Here is an 18,850-nt window from a genome sequence, read left to right as displayed (position 1 = left end):
TCGATTGCAAATTCGATTTTATATAAAAAAAATGAGGTCTAAAAATTTAAGTGCAAGATTTCAATCTTTTATAAAAAAAAATTATTTAAAAAAATCATAACACGTCGGTAAACATTTTGGTCCATACTAAATGGTCTAAATTGGACGATTTCGTACAGAATTGCTCATATGCGTTTATCCTTACCGTTCTCCATCGGTCTGATGGCCGAGCTTACTGTTGGTGCTGGGTTTGAATCCCGTCTGTTGCAACTTTTTTTTTGTGTTTACAAAAATTGTACATGCAGTGTGTAATATTAAGTGTCTTTTTGGCGAATGTGACGTTCATGCGATTTTACCATCGTTTTTTTATGCTGTGTGAAAAACTATAACGTTAAAATTAAGATACTTAATGCTTAGAACAATAACAATTTCAAAAATAATGTTTATCAGTTTACCTGGACTCCTCCTACCTAAAGTTTCATTAGTATTCTAAAAGCACTTGCAACCGCCAAGTGCAGAAAAACGTCGCTGTTAGAGTAAAAGAAAAAGTATAAGTGAAGCAAAACTCACCTTTCATAGAACCAGCGACGACGTTTGCTTTCCTGGCTGGCTGCCTACGCAAACAAAGGTAAAGAAATGAAAAACACTCCATTTATGAATGGATGAAAAAATGTGTGCAGCTTTTGAAAAAAACATAAATTTTAATTACTTTTTCTCTCCAGTCAGCCTCCAAGTCCGTCCTGGGTCCTTGGGACTCTTTTTTCCAGTAAACTTACACCCAACCCTGAAAGATGCGGCAACGGGCATGCCACACGAGATGAGATAAAAGATTCACCCATTCAGGAAGGAAAACTCTCTGAAGAAAACTCGAGCACGAGTGGCAAACCTTCTAACAAGCAGTCATTTATTTCCCGCTTTTTTCTACTTCGTTTTTTTGAATGCAAAGAGGCTGGGCTCGGGCTGATATTTCGCCTCATTTGAGAGCGAAAATGTGCATAATCGTTGCATTTTGCACTCCATTAAGCTTCGCTTTGCCTGTCGCGACGAGGAGATTTGAGCTGATATTTATGGGCACTTATATGTGTGAAGATGGAGCGCTACTTCACCAGTGTCTTGTAAAAGTATACTCTTGAATTTTACATAGGAAGTTAGTTAGTGCCTGATGATTATATGATCTGATAGTGATATTTTAAATGAGAGTAACTCTCTATCGACATTCCTTTGTAATTTTTGATTTTATGGCAACTTTTTCTATGCATTTCCTGTGTCAAATGAAGCCATTTTGTATCATTAGTTTTGTTTTAAAGTATCCATATAAATTTGCGGAATGGTCATACAAAATGGATATGGCTTTACGACATTTTCCATATAGTACGTAACATCAAGTTGGCTTAACCCTTTCCGGCCTGATGAAAATAAAAATAAAAATAAAAATTTCCAAAACTAGCCTTTCATTTTCATATTCCATTAAATCATTTTCCCATCATATAAACAATATTTGAAAAACCAGGCCTGAAAGGGTTAAATAGAATTCTGTTTTTCTGAGATTATTAAATTCTTAGCAAACCATTTGTTGTTTAAATTCTTAAAGCAATTTTGTATGTATTTCAAGCGTAAAATTGTATAATATACAGTTGAGCAATTCTCTACAAAATCGACCAATTTCGTGAATCTTATTTTTGTTTATTTTGACCCTATGACCAAATACGCCATTTTGTGTCATTGGTTCACCCATACAATACTCCATACAATTTCGGCAGCTGCCCATACAAAAATGGTACTTAAATATTCGAAAATCTGTATCTCTTGAAGGAATTTTCTGATTGGTTTGGTGTCTTCGACAAAAATGTAGGTATTGATGAGAACTTTTAAGAAAAAAATTATTACTCAGAAATGAGTTTTTCCAAAATTTCAAAATCTATATTTTTCAATTTTTGATTTTTTGTTATTTTTTAGGGGAAAACCGCAACTTTTGAGCCATAAAAAGTATGAACACAAGTTTTGCCGTCGATTTATGATTTTTAAACAGAAATTAAAAATAAGTAAAAAAACAAACTTTTGCAAACTGTAAAGTACTTAACAGAATTTTTGATTAAGTGTGTCGTTTTCAAGATTTAGCTATTTAAAGTTTAATTTTAACAAAAAAATCCAGTTTTTTTTATTTTTTAAAGTAATGCCTATGATTGCCAATTTCTAAAAAAAAATATTCGAAAAGTTGAGAAAATTTCCATTAAAATTGCCTAAGAGATATTGAAGATTGAAGTTTTTAAAGTTCCATCCAAACAGCCTTTATTCAGTACCAACATCTCAGAACCTATTTTCAATGTTAAAAACTAACTTAATCCACCTATGTGGTTGGTGCCTTCCTCACTCTTTTCCAACAATGGGTGATATGTGATATGATGGGTTTGGACACAAATTTCGTCTAATTTCGTTAAGTTCCGGAATACAAAAAACACACATATCACTCAAGGGCTCATAAGTGGCATCTTAAGTAGTCATAGCTTGAGACAGGGTTGCCAGATCTTCAATGTTTTAGAGTCGTTGGAAAGGTCTTTCGATAACCTAACCAACGATGGGTCGGATGATGGATTCGGACATTGTTTACATACATTTAAGTGAGATCCGGCTACAAAAAAGTAAATAAATATCACTTAAGTGGTCAGAACTCGAGACAGGGTTGCCAGATATTCAATGTTTTAGATTCGTTGGAAAGGTCTTTCGATAACCTAACCAACGATGGGTCGGATGATGGATTCGGACATTGTTTACATACCTTTAAGTGAGATCCGGCTACAAAAAAGTACATTAATGTCACTTAAGTGGTCATAGCTTAAGACAGGGTTGCCAGATCTTTAATGTTTTAGACTCGTTGGAAAGGTCTTTCGATTACCCAACCAACGATGGGTCGGATGATGGATCCGGACATTGTTTACATACATTTAAGTGAGATCCGGCTACAAAAAAGTACATAAATAGTACTTAAGTGGTCATAACTCGAGACAGGGTTGCCAGATCGTCAGTGTTTTGGACTCGTTGGAAAGGTCTTTTGATTATCTAACCAACGATGGGTCGGATGATGGATCCGGACATTGTTTACATGCATTCAAGTGAGATCAGGCTACAAAAAAGTACATAAATATCACTTAAGTGGTTATAACTCGAGACAGGGTTGCCAGATTATCAATGTTTTGGACTCGTTGGAAAAGTCTTTCAATTACCTAACTAACGATGTATAGCATGATGATATTTGGTGCGATTTCCTGCCATTTATTCAACTTCCGAAAATATGCGAAAACACATTTTTGTACATAACTTTTGAACTACTTATCGAAACTTCAAAAAATTCAATAGCACCGTATGGGACCCTGTACCAAGTCAAATGCGACTGGTTTGGTCAAAATCGGTTCAGCCAGTGCTGAGAAAACTGCGTGACATTATTGGTCACATACACACACACATACACACACACATACACACTAGGGTGGTCCAAATCCGGACTTTTTTGGGGCTACCCCCTGAAATCATAGATTGACCCATCACTAGGCTAAATTCCAAATTTGAGCTCATTCTGACCACGGGAACCCCTCCCTTCAATCGCTTAAAGTTTGTATGGGAAAAATCGTCAAAATGTATGGAGAAAAGCAACTGTTTTACTTTTTTACCTGTGGAAGGCGCCATAATTATCCAATTCTTACCATTTCTCAAATGTAGAACCTTCATTAAGTTTAGAACAACTTTCCCCAAGACACCATATTTTTAGGATTTTTTCTAGCGAAGTTATTAGCGCCCAAAACTGACCCTTTTTGCGCGGCCAGCTGTAAGGGGCTACCTAACAACGATGTTTATTTCCAATTCGTACACGCACGTGCTCTCTCTCAGGTTCAAACTCTCTCACGAGCTTGCTCGCCTGCCTGCCTGCCTGTTTACCTACAAGCGCGCGCTGTTTCTGTGCTTGGACTTTTGTCGTCGTCGTCGTCAGTGCTGAAAATGTCAGGTGTCATGACGCGAAAATCGGCGACGCTGACACGAATTTTTGAGATCCATTCACTGAACCGCAAAACCGTGACATAAAAAAACCCGGCGCAGTCGTGAGTGCCCTAGCTCATTGAGCAGCTGCAATGCGAGGCAGTAGTCGACCAACGCTCATTCGACGTTGCACGCACACACATAAAGAAACTAGTTTTTACACAAAAAGTTCGTATATATGCATGGAAATGTAATTTTGAATGTAAGTTATGGTTGTTTTAAGTGTTTTGCACAATCTACAACCATTCAATTGTTTGAAAATAGTCAAAATAGTGTTTAAAGAGGATTTTAAGAGTCAGGCATATGATACGAATTGAGTGAGTGTAGCTCATTTTTTCACGTCTCTCATTCTCCAGCAGCCGACCGGCACGAGTCAGGCGGCAGTGGTTGAACAGACACAGTAGGCTTACAGTCACATGCTAGCAGTGAACTGATATTTTGGTTTGCTTCATGTGTACGCTGGGTTGGAAACTTTTTGCAGGCCTGGTCGTCGTTTTCGTTTGCCGTCCGCTGCGCTGCGTTCCTGCATGTATATTATAATTTTCAACTAAAATAGCAGGATTGTTTTGAGATATATTTAGCATATAAATTCTTAAATTATGTCAAAAAAAAAAACTGCGCTAAAAAAAAATGTTTAAAGAAAAGACAGCTTAGGCTCAATTAAAAAATTACAGCAAATGTCATGAGAACAGGGTTTGTTTGTTTTTCCAAGCATTACACGCAGATTTTCGTATATGCTAAAGAAACATGATAATGATTCAATTATTAAAAAAAATCTTCAGGTAATACAAATGTTGTTCCTTTAGGTAGTTTGCTTTAACAAAAATATACTTTAGTACAAATCAGAACAAATCAAGGCAATTTTACAATTTTTGCTGCAAATTTTCATTTATACTCTCTAAAATTATTTATTGCAACTGTTTATCATTTTTTGTCAGTTTACCTGTAAATTTTTCGATTCAGGAAACATCTCTTTCTGCACAATCGTTAACTACCTTCAGATCTTGCAGTTGCGGCCTTCCTTTAAGATACTCATTTGGATTCAGTTTCAAAAAAATCTAAAGAAAATTCCTTCCTTTTTTTATCTAAAAGAAACTGCATGGTATTTCTTGTAACAAAAGCAGATAAATTAAAATCCAAAACGTTTGCAATTAGGTTTGGATCAGAACAGATGACGATTCATGGATGAACTAATTCATCAAATTTGTATTCTCTCTCACACGCTCTTATAATATGATATCTATTATTGTGTTTTTTTCGTTTTGTTGATCACATATAACATTTAGTTATATATATCAAATCAAACCTGCTATTTTAGTTGAAAATTATAATATACATGCAGGAACGCAGCGCAGCGGACGGCAAACGAAAACGACGACGACGACAAAAGTAAAAGCACAGAAACAGCGCGCGCTTGTAGGTAAACAGGCAGGCAGGCAGGCGAGCAAGCTCGTGAGAGAGTTTGAACCTGAGAGAGAGCACGTGCGTGTACGAATTGGAAATAAACATCGTTGTTAGGTAGCCCCTTACAGCTGGCCGCGCAAAAAAGGTCAGTTTTGGGCGCTAATAACTTCACTAGAAAAAATCCTAAAAATATGGTGTCTTCGGGAAAGTTGTTCTAAACTTAATGAAGGTTCTATATTTGAGAAATGGTAAGAATTGGATAATTATGGCGCCTTCCACAGGTAAAAAAGTAAAACAGTTGCTTTTCTCCATACATTTTGACGATTTTTCCCATACAAACTTTAAGCGATTGAAGGGAGGGGTTCCCGTGGTCAGAATGAGCTCAAATTTGGAATTTAGCCTAGTGATGGGTCAATCTTTGATTCCAGGGGGTAGCCCCAAAAAAGTCCGGATTTGGACCACCCTAATACACACAGACATTTGTTCAGTTTTCGATTCTGAGTCGATATGTATACATCAAGGTGGGTTTTCGAGCTTTAAATAAAAAGTTCAATTTTAGAGCAGGATTATAGCCTTACCTCAGTGAAGAAGGCAACAATGAAACATTTATAAATTTTTTTGATCTCCTCGAAATTTTCGTTTTTGGAATCAAGACTAACATTTTAAATAGGTCAAATATTTAAAATAACGCCCATTTGAAATGCTAGAATTGATTCCAAAATTTTAAAAAATATTTTTTGAAATTTTGTATGTATTATCTCTTTATTAGAGTTTTTTTTGAGAATGAAAAAAATTCACAATATTTAATGAAAATATCCATTTTTGTACAAAGTACCGAATATCGTGACAATATTTAAATTTTCATAATTTTTAATAAATTAAAAAATCTTAAACAGCGCATTGTTTTATGCGCATATTCAAAATTATGAAAATTTAGGTATTTACATGAAAAACGGTATTTTGTGAAAATTTTAGTATTTTACAAAAAAAAATCTAAAAAAAAACTCTAAAACAGCGCATCATTTTATACCCATATTGAAAATTATGAAAATGAAAGTATTTACGTGAAAAACGGTATTTTGTAAAAAAAATCTGTATTTTTCAAATAAAAAAAAATTAAAAAAGGTTAAAATGTATCGTTTGATACCCACATTGAAAAATTTTGATGACATGAGTATTTTCATAAATAACAGCGATTTGCAATCAGTTAAATTAAAATAGTTTATTTCCACTATTTTGAATTACATATGCCCAGAGCATTTTTGGGGTCATGTTTGAGCTGGTTTTTCGTGCTTAGTTTATACGAAAATTTTATTATTCGGAGTGAAATTTTTGCTAGGACTTCAGGATCAAGTCTGGACTGTTGATAAATTTTCGGAATATTTGTGTTGAAATATTTTCAAATGAGCATGAGCATGAGCATGAAAGACCACCCATGGTTGCCCCTCCGTTGCTGAACAGAACCGTAATATCCTTTCAGCACTACTGATCATAGGCTTCGACGATCTTGTGGGTTTCCCTTATCAACAGCATGTATGAATGCGCCAAAAAGATAAAACACCATGATTGCTAAAACTAGATCAGTTGCGAATAGGTAACAGTCATTGGCCACCAACGGCGCCCGCCATGTCAGTTTGTAGATCTCGATTTTAAGGGACGGGAATGTTAGTTAGCGCAGGTTGCTACTAGGGCAGCTGATTTACTCTGTGCTTACACCCCACAAGCGCCAAGAACCTGAAAATTTGTTAGTAGGATAGGGTGCTTGGTCAGGATTCATCATAGAAGATGATGATGTGACCCAAAATCATAGCGTTTTTTGAAAGTTATTATATATTATTCTCAAGGCAAACAATCGGATGCTGCGGATGAGACATTTCCCGTTTAACTGTTGTTAAATTTTAAATGAAATGGTTTAATCTTAGACAGCCGGCTGTGGAAAGATAAAGCCAAATAATGTTTATTTATAGGATGAGGTGTTAAACGCAATGCTGTAATGATAGCGTAGTCTGATTTTTAATTATATTACCATTTAATTCATAAATTTGTTACGGAATAGACGCTACGAGCTCAACCATCAAATGCCTTCCGATCTTCTTTCTGTTAGCTAAATGAGGTATTGATTTTCGTTGCCTCTCGAGCTACAATGCTATGGAGAGGGCTTAACACACAAACAACCGACGTCGAGCCCTCCGAGCTACGGAGCTATGGGAAGGTCTTTTCAACACAAAAAAAAGACTCGCGCACCACACAACGTTCTTGATGAATCAAAATATTATTTTACGCGATAAAACTAACGAACTCAACCGTCAAATTGCCTTCCAACCAGCGATGATGAAGAAAGGGCTTTAAGCACACAATAACTCACCGATTAATATAAATAAAATCCAAGATCGATCTTGTTTTATAGCAACAGCGCAACTCACTCCTGATTTTCACGATCGCGAATACAGCACAGAAAGAACACAACAAAAATCTATCTCACAATCCTGATTTGTATTTTTTTCATTTTGCACACAAACAAAACTTGCACTGACGGAACATAATTGAATAATTTCCCCCATCCAGCGCGTCCCTCCACTCACCATTCTTGCAGGCACAATCCTGATTTTTTCCTCACTTTGCACACAAACACAACCATCCGCTTGCACGGAACAATATTCCCACACAAAAGAGACGAAAATTATCGCGAAAAACAGGACTGCGCGTCCCCAGAAGCACTGCACGTATCATTTGTGTTGAAATATTTTCAAATGTTAGATTAACCTTTTAAATTTATTCAAATGTATTATTTTTAAGTCTTTAAAAGTAATAAGTAAAGCAATCCGTTACAAATAAAAATGCTGCTTAGGAAATCGGAATAGATATTTTTTGCCCATAGTACGCTTTAATTAAATATTTTCCAGAAAAAGAATCGGAGTTTAAAGTTGTTTTTTTACATATTGGAACGTTATGTTATCGAGTTTTCCACAGTTGAAAATGTAAAATAAAAAAAAAAAACGGTTCCTCGTGATTGAATCAAATGTAAAATTCCGTGTTGCACGGGGTAATCAATAAAAGCGGACCTACCTCACCTCTGTACACCTTGAGTGTGGGTTACTGCAAGGTAAATGGGTCAACGGGATTGGCAAATAAATTCGCTAATCCTAATTAACAGCACAAATCGCGAATAAAAGCGCCTCTCCCCCGTCGTCATCCCATTGCATGCTGATGATGACGACGACGACGAAAAATCCAATAAAAATGCACCCAATTCCCTCATTCGTTCGCCTCCATCCCACCACTCAACTTCCGTGGCTCGCTCGGTTTGTTGTTAAACAAACTTCAATTTTATTTCGCATGTAACCACAATAAAACGCTCGATCGAATGGTTGGATGATGCTTTGCCCGCACCCTCTCTGCTGCTCGACTTCGGGAGTTTGCTAGGGTGAATGATTGTAAATTTAAGAAAATAAAAAAAATATTAATTTTTGATCGTTTTCAAAAAGAAGTCTCTGAAATTAAAATTGACATAACTTTTTTTAATAATATTTTTGGTTCGAAACAGAATTCTCAACCATACAGGTAAAACAGTTTTATTGCTGCTCCACGATTCCACCCACGCCACGTGTGATTGCGAACGCCCGGGTAGGGCGGTTTTCACCAGTTGCTTCATTAGTTGAACATTTTATCCCACCGTGAGATCACGACGGGCTTCGCGAATCGAATTGATCGGGATTTTATGGGGGACCATCATATCGGCAGCGGCACCAGAGCAGCAAAGGCCAAACTGATTTCCCATAAATGACTTTGCTGAAATGGAGTTTTGCTTTGATTTAATGGGATGTGGAGTTGAATGCCTTCAGGATGTTCAGTTCTAGCAAAAAAAAAACTCGAGCAATTTAAATATTTAGATTTTTTTTATAGTTTGAGCATTTGTTTATTTCTGTCCCAAATACCTCTCAATAATCTTTGTCAAAATTTGGCTTTCTAATCTTCACAAATCAATTTCAAGATTTTCAAAAGGAATTTTGATCAGACTTATACATTTGAGCATGAGCATGAGAGAATTTTGATCACACTTATACATTTGATGTTAAAACGACGAAAATTGAAATCAATATATAGCAGTTCTCTCAGATTTCGGTCATTCGATTTTTTTTTTGCATTTAACTTGAAAACGGTGCACTTTATCAAAATTTCACTAAAGTACTTTTTGATTGCAAATTTGATTTTACACTTTTACACTTGATTTTTTTACTCTCTGTTATTTCCTTAAAGATTACATAAAATTGGATTATTTTCAGCTACAGAGCAATTCTCTACGAAATCGGTCTTTTTTTTGTATAATTTTAATTTTTGTATTTTTTTATCCGACTGAAACTTTTTTGGTGCCTTCGGTATGCCCAAAGAAGCCATTTTGCATCATTAGTTTGTCCATATAATTTTCCATACAAATTTGGCAGCTGTCCATACAAAAATGATGTATGAAAATTCAAAAATCTGTATCTTTTGAAGGAATTTTTTGATCGATTTGGTGTCTTGGGCAAAGTTGTAGGTATGGATATAATAATAACAGACATCACACCGTCTTTTCAGACTGAATTTACTAACTAACGGGACAAACACAGAACACCCAGAGGAGATGGGCGGGAATCGAACCCGGGCCCCTTAGCACACATGAAGGATCGGCAGCCGAAGCCGCTAACCACCGCGCCACGGGGTCCTCCGGGGGTGTGGACTAGACTGAAAAAAAATGATACACGGTAAAAAAAATTGATGATTTTTTATTTAACTTTTTGTCACTTAAACTTGATTTGCAAAAAAACACTATTTTTATTTTTATTTTCATTTTTTGATATGTTTTAGAGGACATCAAATGCCAACTTTTCAGAAATTTCCAGGTTGTGCAAAAAATCTTTGACCGAGTTATGAATTTTTTAATCCGAAGGTTTGTATGGGACTTTGGATAATCGAATCACGAACCAAAAAATTTGTGTTTCTTATTTTTTTATTGTCTTACTTTAAAAATCAAATTCGAGTTCAACTGCCCAATTATCATCCCCATTTTGGAAGCCATCTTGGATTTGATTTTTTTAAATCACTTTAGAGTAGTTTAAGGGTCATACTAAGCTCAAAAATGAGACAACGAAAATTTTTTTTTTTCGTGATTCGATTATCCGAAGTGAAATTTTGCCAAGACCTTCGGATAATCGAGTCTGGACTGTATGAGCTTTGTTTTCATTCCTGATGCGTTATCTTGATTTTATTGGAAAGGCTTTAATATATTTAGTAATTCACTAGAATTTTGTTATTTCAAAATTATTTTTTAAGATGATAAGTCTTTTTTTCAATTGAAAAAGAATTTAAAAAACTTTGATTTACTGTGAATATTGTGAAATTCAGAACCGAATGTCGTAAATGGTCCTTGTGGGCTAACTAATAAATAAATATTGTGAAATATGTTTTTCTCTTAGTGTCTCCTTATTTGTTCTCATTTTAACGGTTTGCAAGAACGAACAAATCTAAAGCCATTTTGGACGGTTTTTTGTTCTTTACTTCTATTTATTTATTCCATATTTAATTAGAAATACGCAATTTAAGATTTTTTAATGTTGAAAAGTTCATAAAATTTCACATAAAAAATCATAAACGTATGTTGAATATCACTAAAGTCTCTACAAATGTATGGTACACTAATATAAATTTATTCCTGCATGTTTTAAAAATATGAATTGTTTTGAAAATGTATTTTTTTGCATGAAACCATTTCCACATAATGCAATCACAATAAATCATCCCAAAAAATCAGTCATCAAAGAGTTTGCTCAAAAACAACAACCAAAATAATTACCGTTACGAAACGTTCCCGGCGGGGCCAAAAGGTTCTCCTTCCTGTAACTGTCTGCCAGCACCAACTTCTGCCGCTGCTTCTGGTTCAGTTCACCACTCTTCGTCTGCAGATTCTGCCCTTTGGCTCTCCGTTTTCGCCACGACGAGATTTTCTGTTGTTTCACCACAATCGGACAACGATCTCTCACTCTCTTTCTCTTGCAGCATCCGTATCAGCAACTCGCGGATTTGATTTTTCTTGTTTCCCTTTTTTTCACTTTGCAATGTTGATTGTTTTATTCGTTTGAACTCTTTTTTGTTGTGTGTTTATTTTCCGCTCTTGCTTCTTCAACCGTCTGGTTCTGGCGGATGATTTGAACTTTCTTTTAGTTTGCCTTTTTTGTTTTGCTTGTTTTAATTTTTATAGTTTTCCTCTCACTCACTTTTCGGGGTTTGTGAAATAATCGCTTGATTCACCCAAATTTGCGAGAACAATTCAATTGAATTTGCCGTCAAAGTTGTAAACTCCAGTTGCACTTTTTTCAATTTGTTGTTCACAGTTGTTTCCTTCACTGGCGGTGTTTTTGTTTCTGAAAGTTTTTTTATTCTCCGTTGCTTAATCCTCCTACGGGGGGGATTAAAGAAGTGTAAACATTGCAAAAAGTCGCACAAACAGCACTTGAGGAAAATTTACCCCCGGCACGAGGTGGGGGGAAATGCAGCAAATGTTCACGAAAATTGTACGTACACGAAAAGTTCTCCTGTTTTGAAAGAAGAGTAACAAAACGAAATGAATTAAATGTTTGTGGATTTTCATTACTTTAGAGATTTAGAATTTTACAACATCTGAGGTAAGAGAACGACCACTGACCCCATCCACACATACACCCAAGCTGGCTAGAGACCACCCTCACCTCAACGGCAAACCACGTGACGAATGCTGCAAGGTAGGGCTTTGATGTTTTAGATTGCTCTTTGACCCTTAAGTGACTGCATCGATGAAAAATATTTTATCAAAATTTTAAATTGGTTTAAAATAATGTTAATTAAAAAAAATTAAAAACAGATTATTTTTACTTTCAAAGACGGATTGATGATTGTGAGAAAAAAATGATAATTGCAATAAGGCCGATTTTCCAAAGTTTTTGTCCCTTGACTCTGGTCGAGGACAAGGGTGGGGGTTAAACATGTTTAAAATATAAGATTACATGCCAAAATGTTAACATTTTAATGACAAAATGCTTAAATAACTTTAAGGTAATTTTCAAAAAACCTAAATTTTGACGAAAGAAAAATTGTGAGAAAAACACTTTTCGATACTGTACATTGTACATATATTGAAAATTACCTAAAATTCCAAATATTGTTTCACGAATTCAAACATGTTAAAATGGTTACTAACGCTGGAGAATGCATTTGAAATTCACTTGAAACCCCAAATTTTATAGAAATTTTGATTTTTCTGAGAAAATATTGTTTGCGCTTAGATTTTTCAGGCTGATTTCAAGGTTGGGTGACAAAATCTTTAGAAAATGTTTGCAACAGCCTAAAGAAAATTTCTAGATAAAGAGCAAACAAAATGCAATTTGAATCTTTTCAATTCAATTATCAGTCCTGAAATTAAATTAAGAAAAGAACTGCAATATAAATTGCCAATTAAAAACATTATGCTAAAAATTTAAATTTATTTTCCATAAACTTCCATAAATACATTTTTTCTAAAATGTTATTATAATATTTTGTGAACCGTCGGCAAAAATAAAAATAAAAATTAAAATAACTAGCCATAGTCTCTAAATTTGAATAAAAATTCTACACAAACATGCTAAAAATTATTCTTAAGGCAGGGAAATGCATTTTAAATTTATTTCAGCTGATTGCACTCAAATGTCTATTGAAATTTTGAAGTTTTTTTTTTGAAAAATATAAAAACTAAATTTGTACCAGCCAAATGTAATGTTTAGCAATTCAAATGATGAAAAAGTGACTTTTATAACATGAAAAAAAATTAAAAGGCAAAAGGATGTGATAGAATAAGGCAAATACTATCGAAAACAAGCATAAATTAAACAATATAAATGCAAATTAAAATACTAAAAATGAAATAAGAAAAAGGAAGAAGTGAAACATTTTATAGAAAAATAATTGCTCGAAATGACCTAAAACCAATAATAAAAATTTCTGAAAGATTTGATTTTTTAGGGATAAATTGCAATAACGCAGTTGCAAATATTTTTCAAGGTTTATGTCTCGTCTCTTCTTCAAAAATTGATCCAAAATCAGAAAGCAAACAAAAATTCATAGAACCTAAATAATTCGTGGAAATGAGAAATGCAATTTCACCAATGAGATATATAATAAATCGCCCTGCATTTTTTCAATTTAAATATTTCTAGAGTTTTTCTTATAAGGAAATTTAAACATAGGACGATTCCCAAGACCAATCAAAAAATTCTGTTGCGTAAAACGGATTCACTCAACTTGATCAAGATTTAATTTTTCATCAGTTTACTGAATTATCTTAGTTGACAAGATGATTTCCATAATTTTTTGGAAATATCGAAAAGTTCAGGTATAATCGTAATAATGTTTTCTTTGCTATTTTTGGTTCAAAAGATTGTAAGTTTTGCTTGAAATTACATTTTGATTTTGTTTGTGAAAAGCTCACATTTTTTTAAATAGATTTATAAATGCAGAACGGCTAGAGTTGGTTTCAAATGTCTCGATGCCTTTTCCGTTCTTGAAAAATCATAATACGTCTTAATTATTTCCTCTCTTTTTTCTTAAATCACAAAAGAAAATTAAAAAAAGTTATAACCTCATCTTTTAAACAAAAAAAAAACAATTATTTTTGAAAAAAATAATCCAAAATGGAAAGAGCAGAGTACGATTTAATCATGTCTGAAGTAAGTAATAGAATTCTTAGGAATAGGTTACACGGAGAAAAAAGAGTTCCCAAAATCGTGAGAAAAGGAACCAAAAACAAAGTGTTCAAATTCCATGGTACGATTTTGAAAAACTTCATAATTTCATACTTTCAAAAAGAATTAAAAAAAACAAAAAAGCGTTAAAAAAGATATTTCAAGTTTATTGCCATTAAAATGGACTAGATACAATTTTGTTTACATGTTATTTTAAAAGCACAAAATAAAACAACAAAATATTGTAATCAGAATCTTGAAAATTCCATTGATTGATCCCAGTCACACGAGGGTTAAACTTCGGATTTTCTCCCGCCAGGAAAGCGCGCCAGGAATGCAACGAGATGATGATGATGAACCGAGAAAAAGGAGAAGCAATTTCGGAACGAAAAAGCTTCGAATCGTTGAAAGGAGTTAAAGAAGCTGGCGGTGTGGCACCGGGGGAGGAGAGCAAAGCCCGAACACGACCAAAACCGAACCTAAAGAACAGTTATTATTTTAACAACTTCATTTGTTTGCTAATAATTTGTTTCCTTTTTCTCGTCATATTCTCGCGCGAGGGCTCGTTCTCGCGAAGCAGCAGTTTCACGGCCGAGAAACTGGCTTGCTGTGCAGAAGGGGTGTTTGTGTGTGTGTGTTTTGAAGAAGTTGGAGTTGGAGCCTGCTGAGTTTTGTTGGCTCGATTGAGCTTACGATCAACACCAAGTTGCCCTTTTGCCCAGTGAGTTTGACGACAGGGATGCATTTTTGGAACTGAAGCTTAGAAGTAAAGAAATTGAGTTTGGAACGTATTTTTTTTTAAACAGTTGGTTTACTCAATGCAAGTTGCTGTAACTGTGCAATTTGAATTTTAAATGTTGTTTTAGTTTTTTTTTACACCCAACTTTCTAACTCAACCAGAGTCCAGGATTAAATTTGATATTGTCTCAATAGAAAAACTGTTTTTAATCATTTTCTTAATATTTAGTAAACTAATTCTTTTTTTAAACTGAAGACTCTAATAAATGATCAGCTGAAAACTTTTATCATTTTTTATAAACGTTTTGGAGATAATGGGTTAAAGTTGATAAAATTTAAACATACTATTCTCACACGGGTTATTATTCTCACGCCAATTGATCTTGTTGCTTTTAAATTAATCACACTACTAACATTAGGTCATTTCTGTTGCATTCATAAACACTACCACAACCGCTGCATTTCTTTGATCAGGGGACATTGACACAAAAATGAGCTTTATCTAGGCCCAAAGCCTGTAAAACTCCCAAGATAGTATATTTTAAGACTCAGGTTCCAGCATAATCATAGCATAATTAACTCACAATACAAACCCAAAAAACTTAATAACTCAATTTAGCCGAGATACAGAAATGAATTAAAAGATTCACGTGTACAAAGTGTGTGCAACAGCCATCAGCGGGAACGATCTTTTAATCTTCCGTTGATCTGGCCCGAAACAAACCGAGCCCTGGCTGACTGACTGACTCAGGCGCTCGGACGGCTTAACCAAGAGGTAAGAAGACATCAACTTGACGGGCCTGCAGGCTTGACTTCAGTTCAGACTCCAGCTGTAACTTTACTTCACATTTAATTTTCATCCGCTCGCTCTCACTGCGGTAACAAAACAGAACACGCCGACAAAAACATACACACGGAGAGAGATTGGGCTGGGTGAACTCTCAGTTGAATGAAAATTGTCGATTGTTTGCCTTGGAAAAAAAAAATATTTTCCATTTAATCATGTTATCCATTGGTTGTGAATTTAGTTAAGGACGAAACAATTCCCAGAAATCTGAAATCTGATTTCTAATTATTTGTCCACAGGTATGATTTTTTGAAATTTTTAGTTCAGGAATATTGATAAAGTGTACCATTTCCGTACCCACCTAAAGTTTGAATTTTACGCTCAATAACATTTATCTTCCTGATGAATAATATTATCAAAAAATCGACTAATGAATCGATTTGCAAAAAAAAATTTTTTTTTTGATATTTTGCAGAAGAAAAGGACAACTTTTGAGCTAGTCTCATCAAGGACCAATGTTACCAATTGAAAAAATCCTGGTTTTTGAAAATCTTGAAAAACGGTTAGAATAGCTCATTTTTCGATTAAAATTTCATCCAAATTTTAAACACAAGCCCAACATTTGAAAAGGGTCTGACTTTACAAGCCCTTCTCAAATGTTAGTTTTGAATCAAAATCCTGAATATGTTTCATTTTTTAGCATTGAAAATCAGATCAATAGTTGTTGAGATATCGGCATTTGAAACTTGAGTACAATTTATGTCATAACTTAGGTCGGAAAATCGGAAAAGTCGGTAAAAAATACCTTTTTTTTGCAAAAACTTGGAAATTTCAAACCTGTTTGCTTGACAAATATTTTGTAGAACTTGAATAATTTTTTAATAGCTTGTAAAATTTTCAAATCAATTGCACTCAATTTGCCTTGAGTCTTAACTTTATGTTTATAGTTTTTTTCACTATTTTAAATGTGGATAATTTTTGGTTTTTATTGATCGAAATAATTTAACTATCAAACAAAATTCAATTGTTTTTCGTTTTCAATTGAAGATTTTTTTATTTGTTTTCTTTTTAAATTAATGTTCTGAAAAAGTCGGGATTTCGAAAATGGGATTTGAGTGGCCATCTTGATAACCAAAAATTTCAATTTTGAAACAAGTGTTTTCGAACTTTTTTTTTGTTTTCTAAAAAATACGGCTTAAAAATAATGGCTGAGTTCTAGCTAAAAAAATGTAATTTTTGATCCTTAAAACACATCAAAAAATCAATAGTTAAAAGAGTGTTTTTGCACAAATCTTTTTTTGGTAATATAAAGCGAAATAAAAAAATTATGAAAGTTTGACTATAATTTTACCTAAGACTTTTCTCAAGATATAGATTAGAGAATTATTGAAAGCTGTCAAATCTTTATGGAACCTTGTATGGATGAACCAATGACTTAAATTAACTTCTTTGGTCAAAGGGAAGAGCCCTACACTTTTACTTTACTTTACTTTTACTTTAAGCAACTAAAAATTATTTTTCGAGATTTTTTTTAAAGGGTTCTATAAACAAATGCTGATTTTTGAGAGAATTGCTCCATACTTACTGACAAAACCACATGAAACTAGTCAAACGACAAAACCCACAAAATTCTTAAAAAATGTTTTTATTAGTGAGTTTGAATAAAAAAATATTGAAAAAAATGGATATTTGGAAACCCGCCCAATTTCCAAACAACAGGTTTCTTGTCTTGTTTTATTGATAGTAAAAGTAAATTCATTTGTTATCATTATTTCATAACGGAGCAAAATATTACATATTACATTCAATTTATAGCTGAACAAGTTTAGGGAACCAATAACATGATATATAGACTTTTTTTTATAAGGTCATATAAAATATGAAACACAATAGCTTATAGGACCCCTTCAACAAAACTCTAGATATATTCTCTTTGGACTACAAAAACATTTCAATTTGGCTTTTATACAACTGAGTGCACCGCAGAGAGCACAACTTGAAGAGCACGACGACAAGCAATTGGCGCAAACCGTCAGCAGCTCGCGAATTTCTTCATCAACATGTTTCGCGAAAAGTGCTTCCTTTTTTGTTTTTTTTTTGCACTCTCCTTCTTCTTTAGTGCTGTTTCCAACTTGTTCACTCTTGTTCTTCTTTGTTTTGTTTTCCTCTTTTGTTTTGTTTAGCTTACTCGAGCTTATCTCTTTTTTATATGTTTTTCCTGTTTTTAAATTTTCCCTCCCTTCACTCACTTTTCCCACTAACACTCAGGCCCAACTTTCTTCCAGCAGCCGTTCGTCACTTGTTGTTGCTGCAGTCGTCGTCGCCAACGTCTTAGTAGGCTGCTGCGGTTGGCCGCTAAGAATCGCCGAGTAGATGCAGCAACAGAAGCACCACCAGAAGGCGCTGCACGCGAGCACGCAAAAGCCGACGAGAGCGAACCGGCGAAGTACGACGACGGCGACGTACGCACACAGCAGGCGGCGCATACTAAACTGACGACCGACGACACACGGGGACTCTCGACCGCGAGCGCTGGCAGGCGGTGTAAGACTGAATGGTTTCAGGTCGGTCGGTCGGTCGTTCTGCTGGCTTGGTCTGCAGGTTCGCATCGTGGAGCCACGGCCTAGGATAGTGAGTGTGTTGCACTGGAGGTCGGGGTGAGAAGAGGAGGAGGATGTGGAGATCAGAACGGGTTGTATGGAAGGGAATAGTGGACCACTGTGGGAGTTGGAGGTCAAAATTGTGGTGGAATGTTTACTTTTTGAATAATATACAAAACAAAATTCGATCAATAGAATGAATTCAATTTTAAGAACCAGCATTTCGTCGTGATAGTGACCTTGTCGCACGTCGATGTTGAACCAATTTTTTTCGAAAATATTTATTTTTCCCGTGTTCAGGAGGTCATTTTGAGCAACTTTTGTTCAACGAAAAACTTAAATTTCTTGTTTTATTTTTTTCTTGATTAATTTTTAGTATTTCAATTTGCATTTATCTTGTTTATGTTTATGTTTGTTTTTGGTAGTATTTGGCCTATTCTACCACCTCCTATCATTACATTTTGCCTATCTAATTTCTTCATGTTTTTACAGTCACTTTTCAATTTTTTGCTTGTTTTTCACATTTTTTGCTATAAAATGGCACCATTATCATTTAAATTGAAAAAAAAATGCGTAGTCTGGAA

General features: G+C 34.5%; 1 protein-coding gene across 1 annotated transcript in view; it reads right to left on the bottom strand.

The window, feature by feature from the left end:
- LOC6050296 overlaps positions 1 to 11,324 on the bottom strand; it is an 88,028-nt gene extending 76,704 nt beyond the window's left edge. The window contains exon 1 of the mRNA XM_038263353.1: positions 11,243 to 11,324. The gene's annotated coding sequence lies outside the window, so the exon portion shown is untranslated. The remainder of the gene's footprint in view (positions 1 to 11,242) is intronic.
- Between the last annotated feature and the right edge of the window lie 7,526 nt (positions 11,325 to 18,850).

Source organism: Culex quinquefasciatus, chromosome 3, assembly GCF_015732765.1.
Source record: "Culex quinquefasciatus strain JHB chromosome 3, VPISU_Cqui_1.0_pri_paternal, whole genome shotgun sequence".
NCBI lineage: Eukaryota > Metazoa > Arthropoda > Insecta > Diptera > Culicidae > Culex > Culex quinquefasciatus.
The sequence above is the reverse complement of the archived record's forward strand: the minus strand, read 5'-3'. Positions and strand labels throughout refer to the sequence as shown.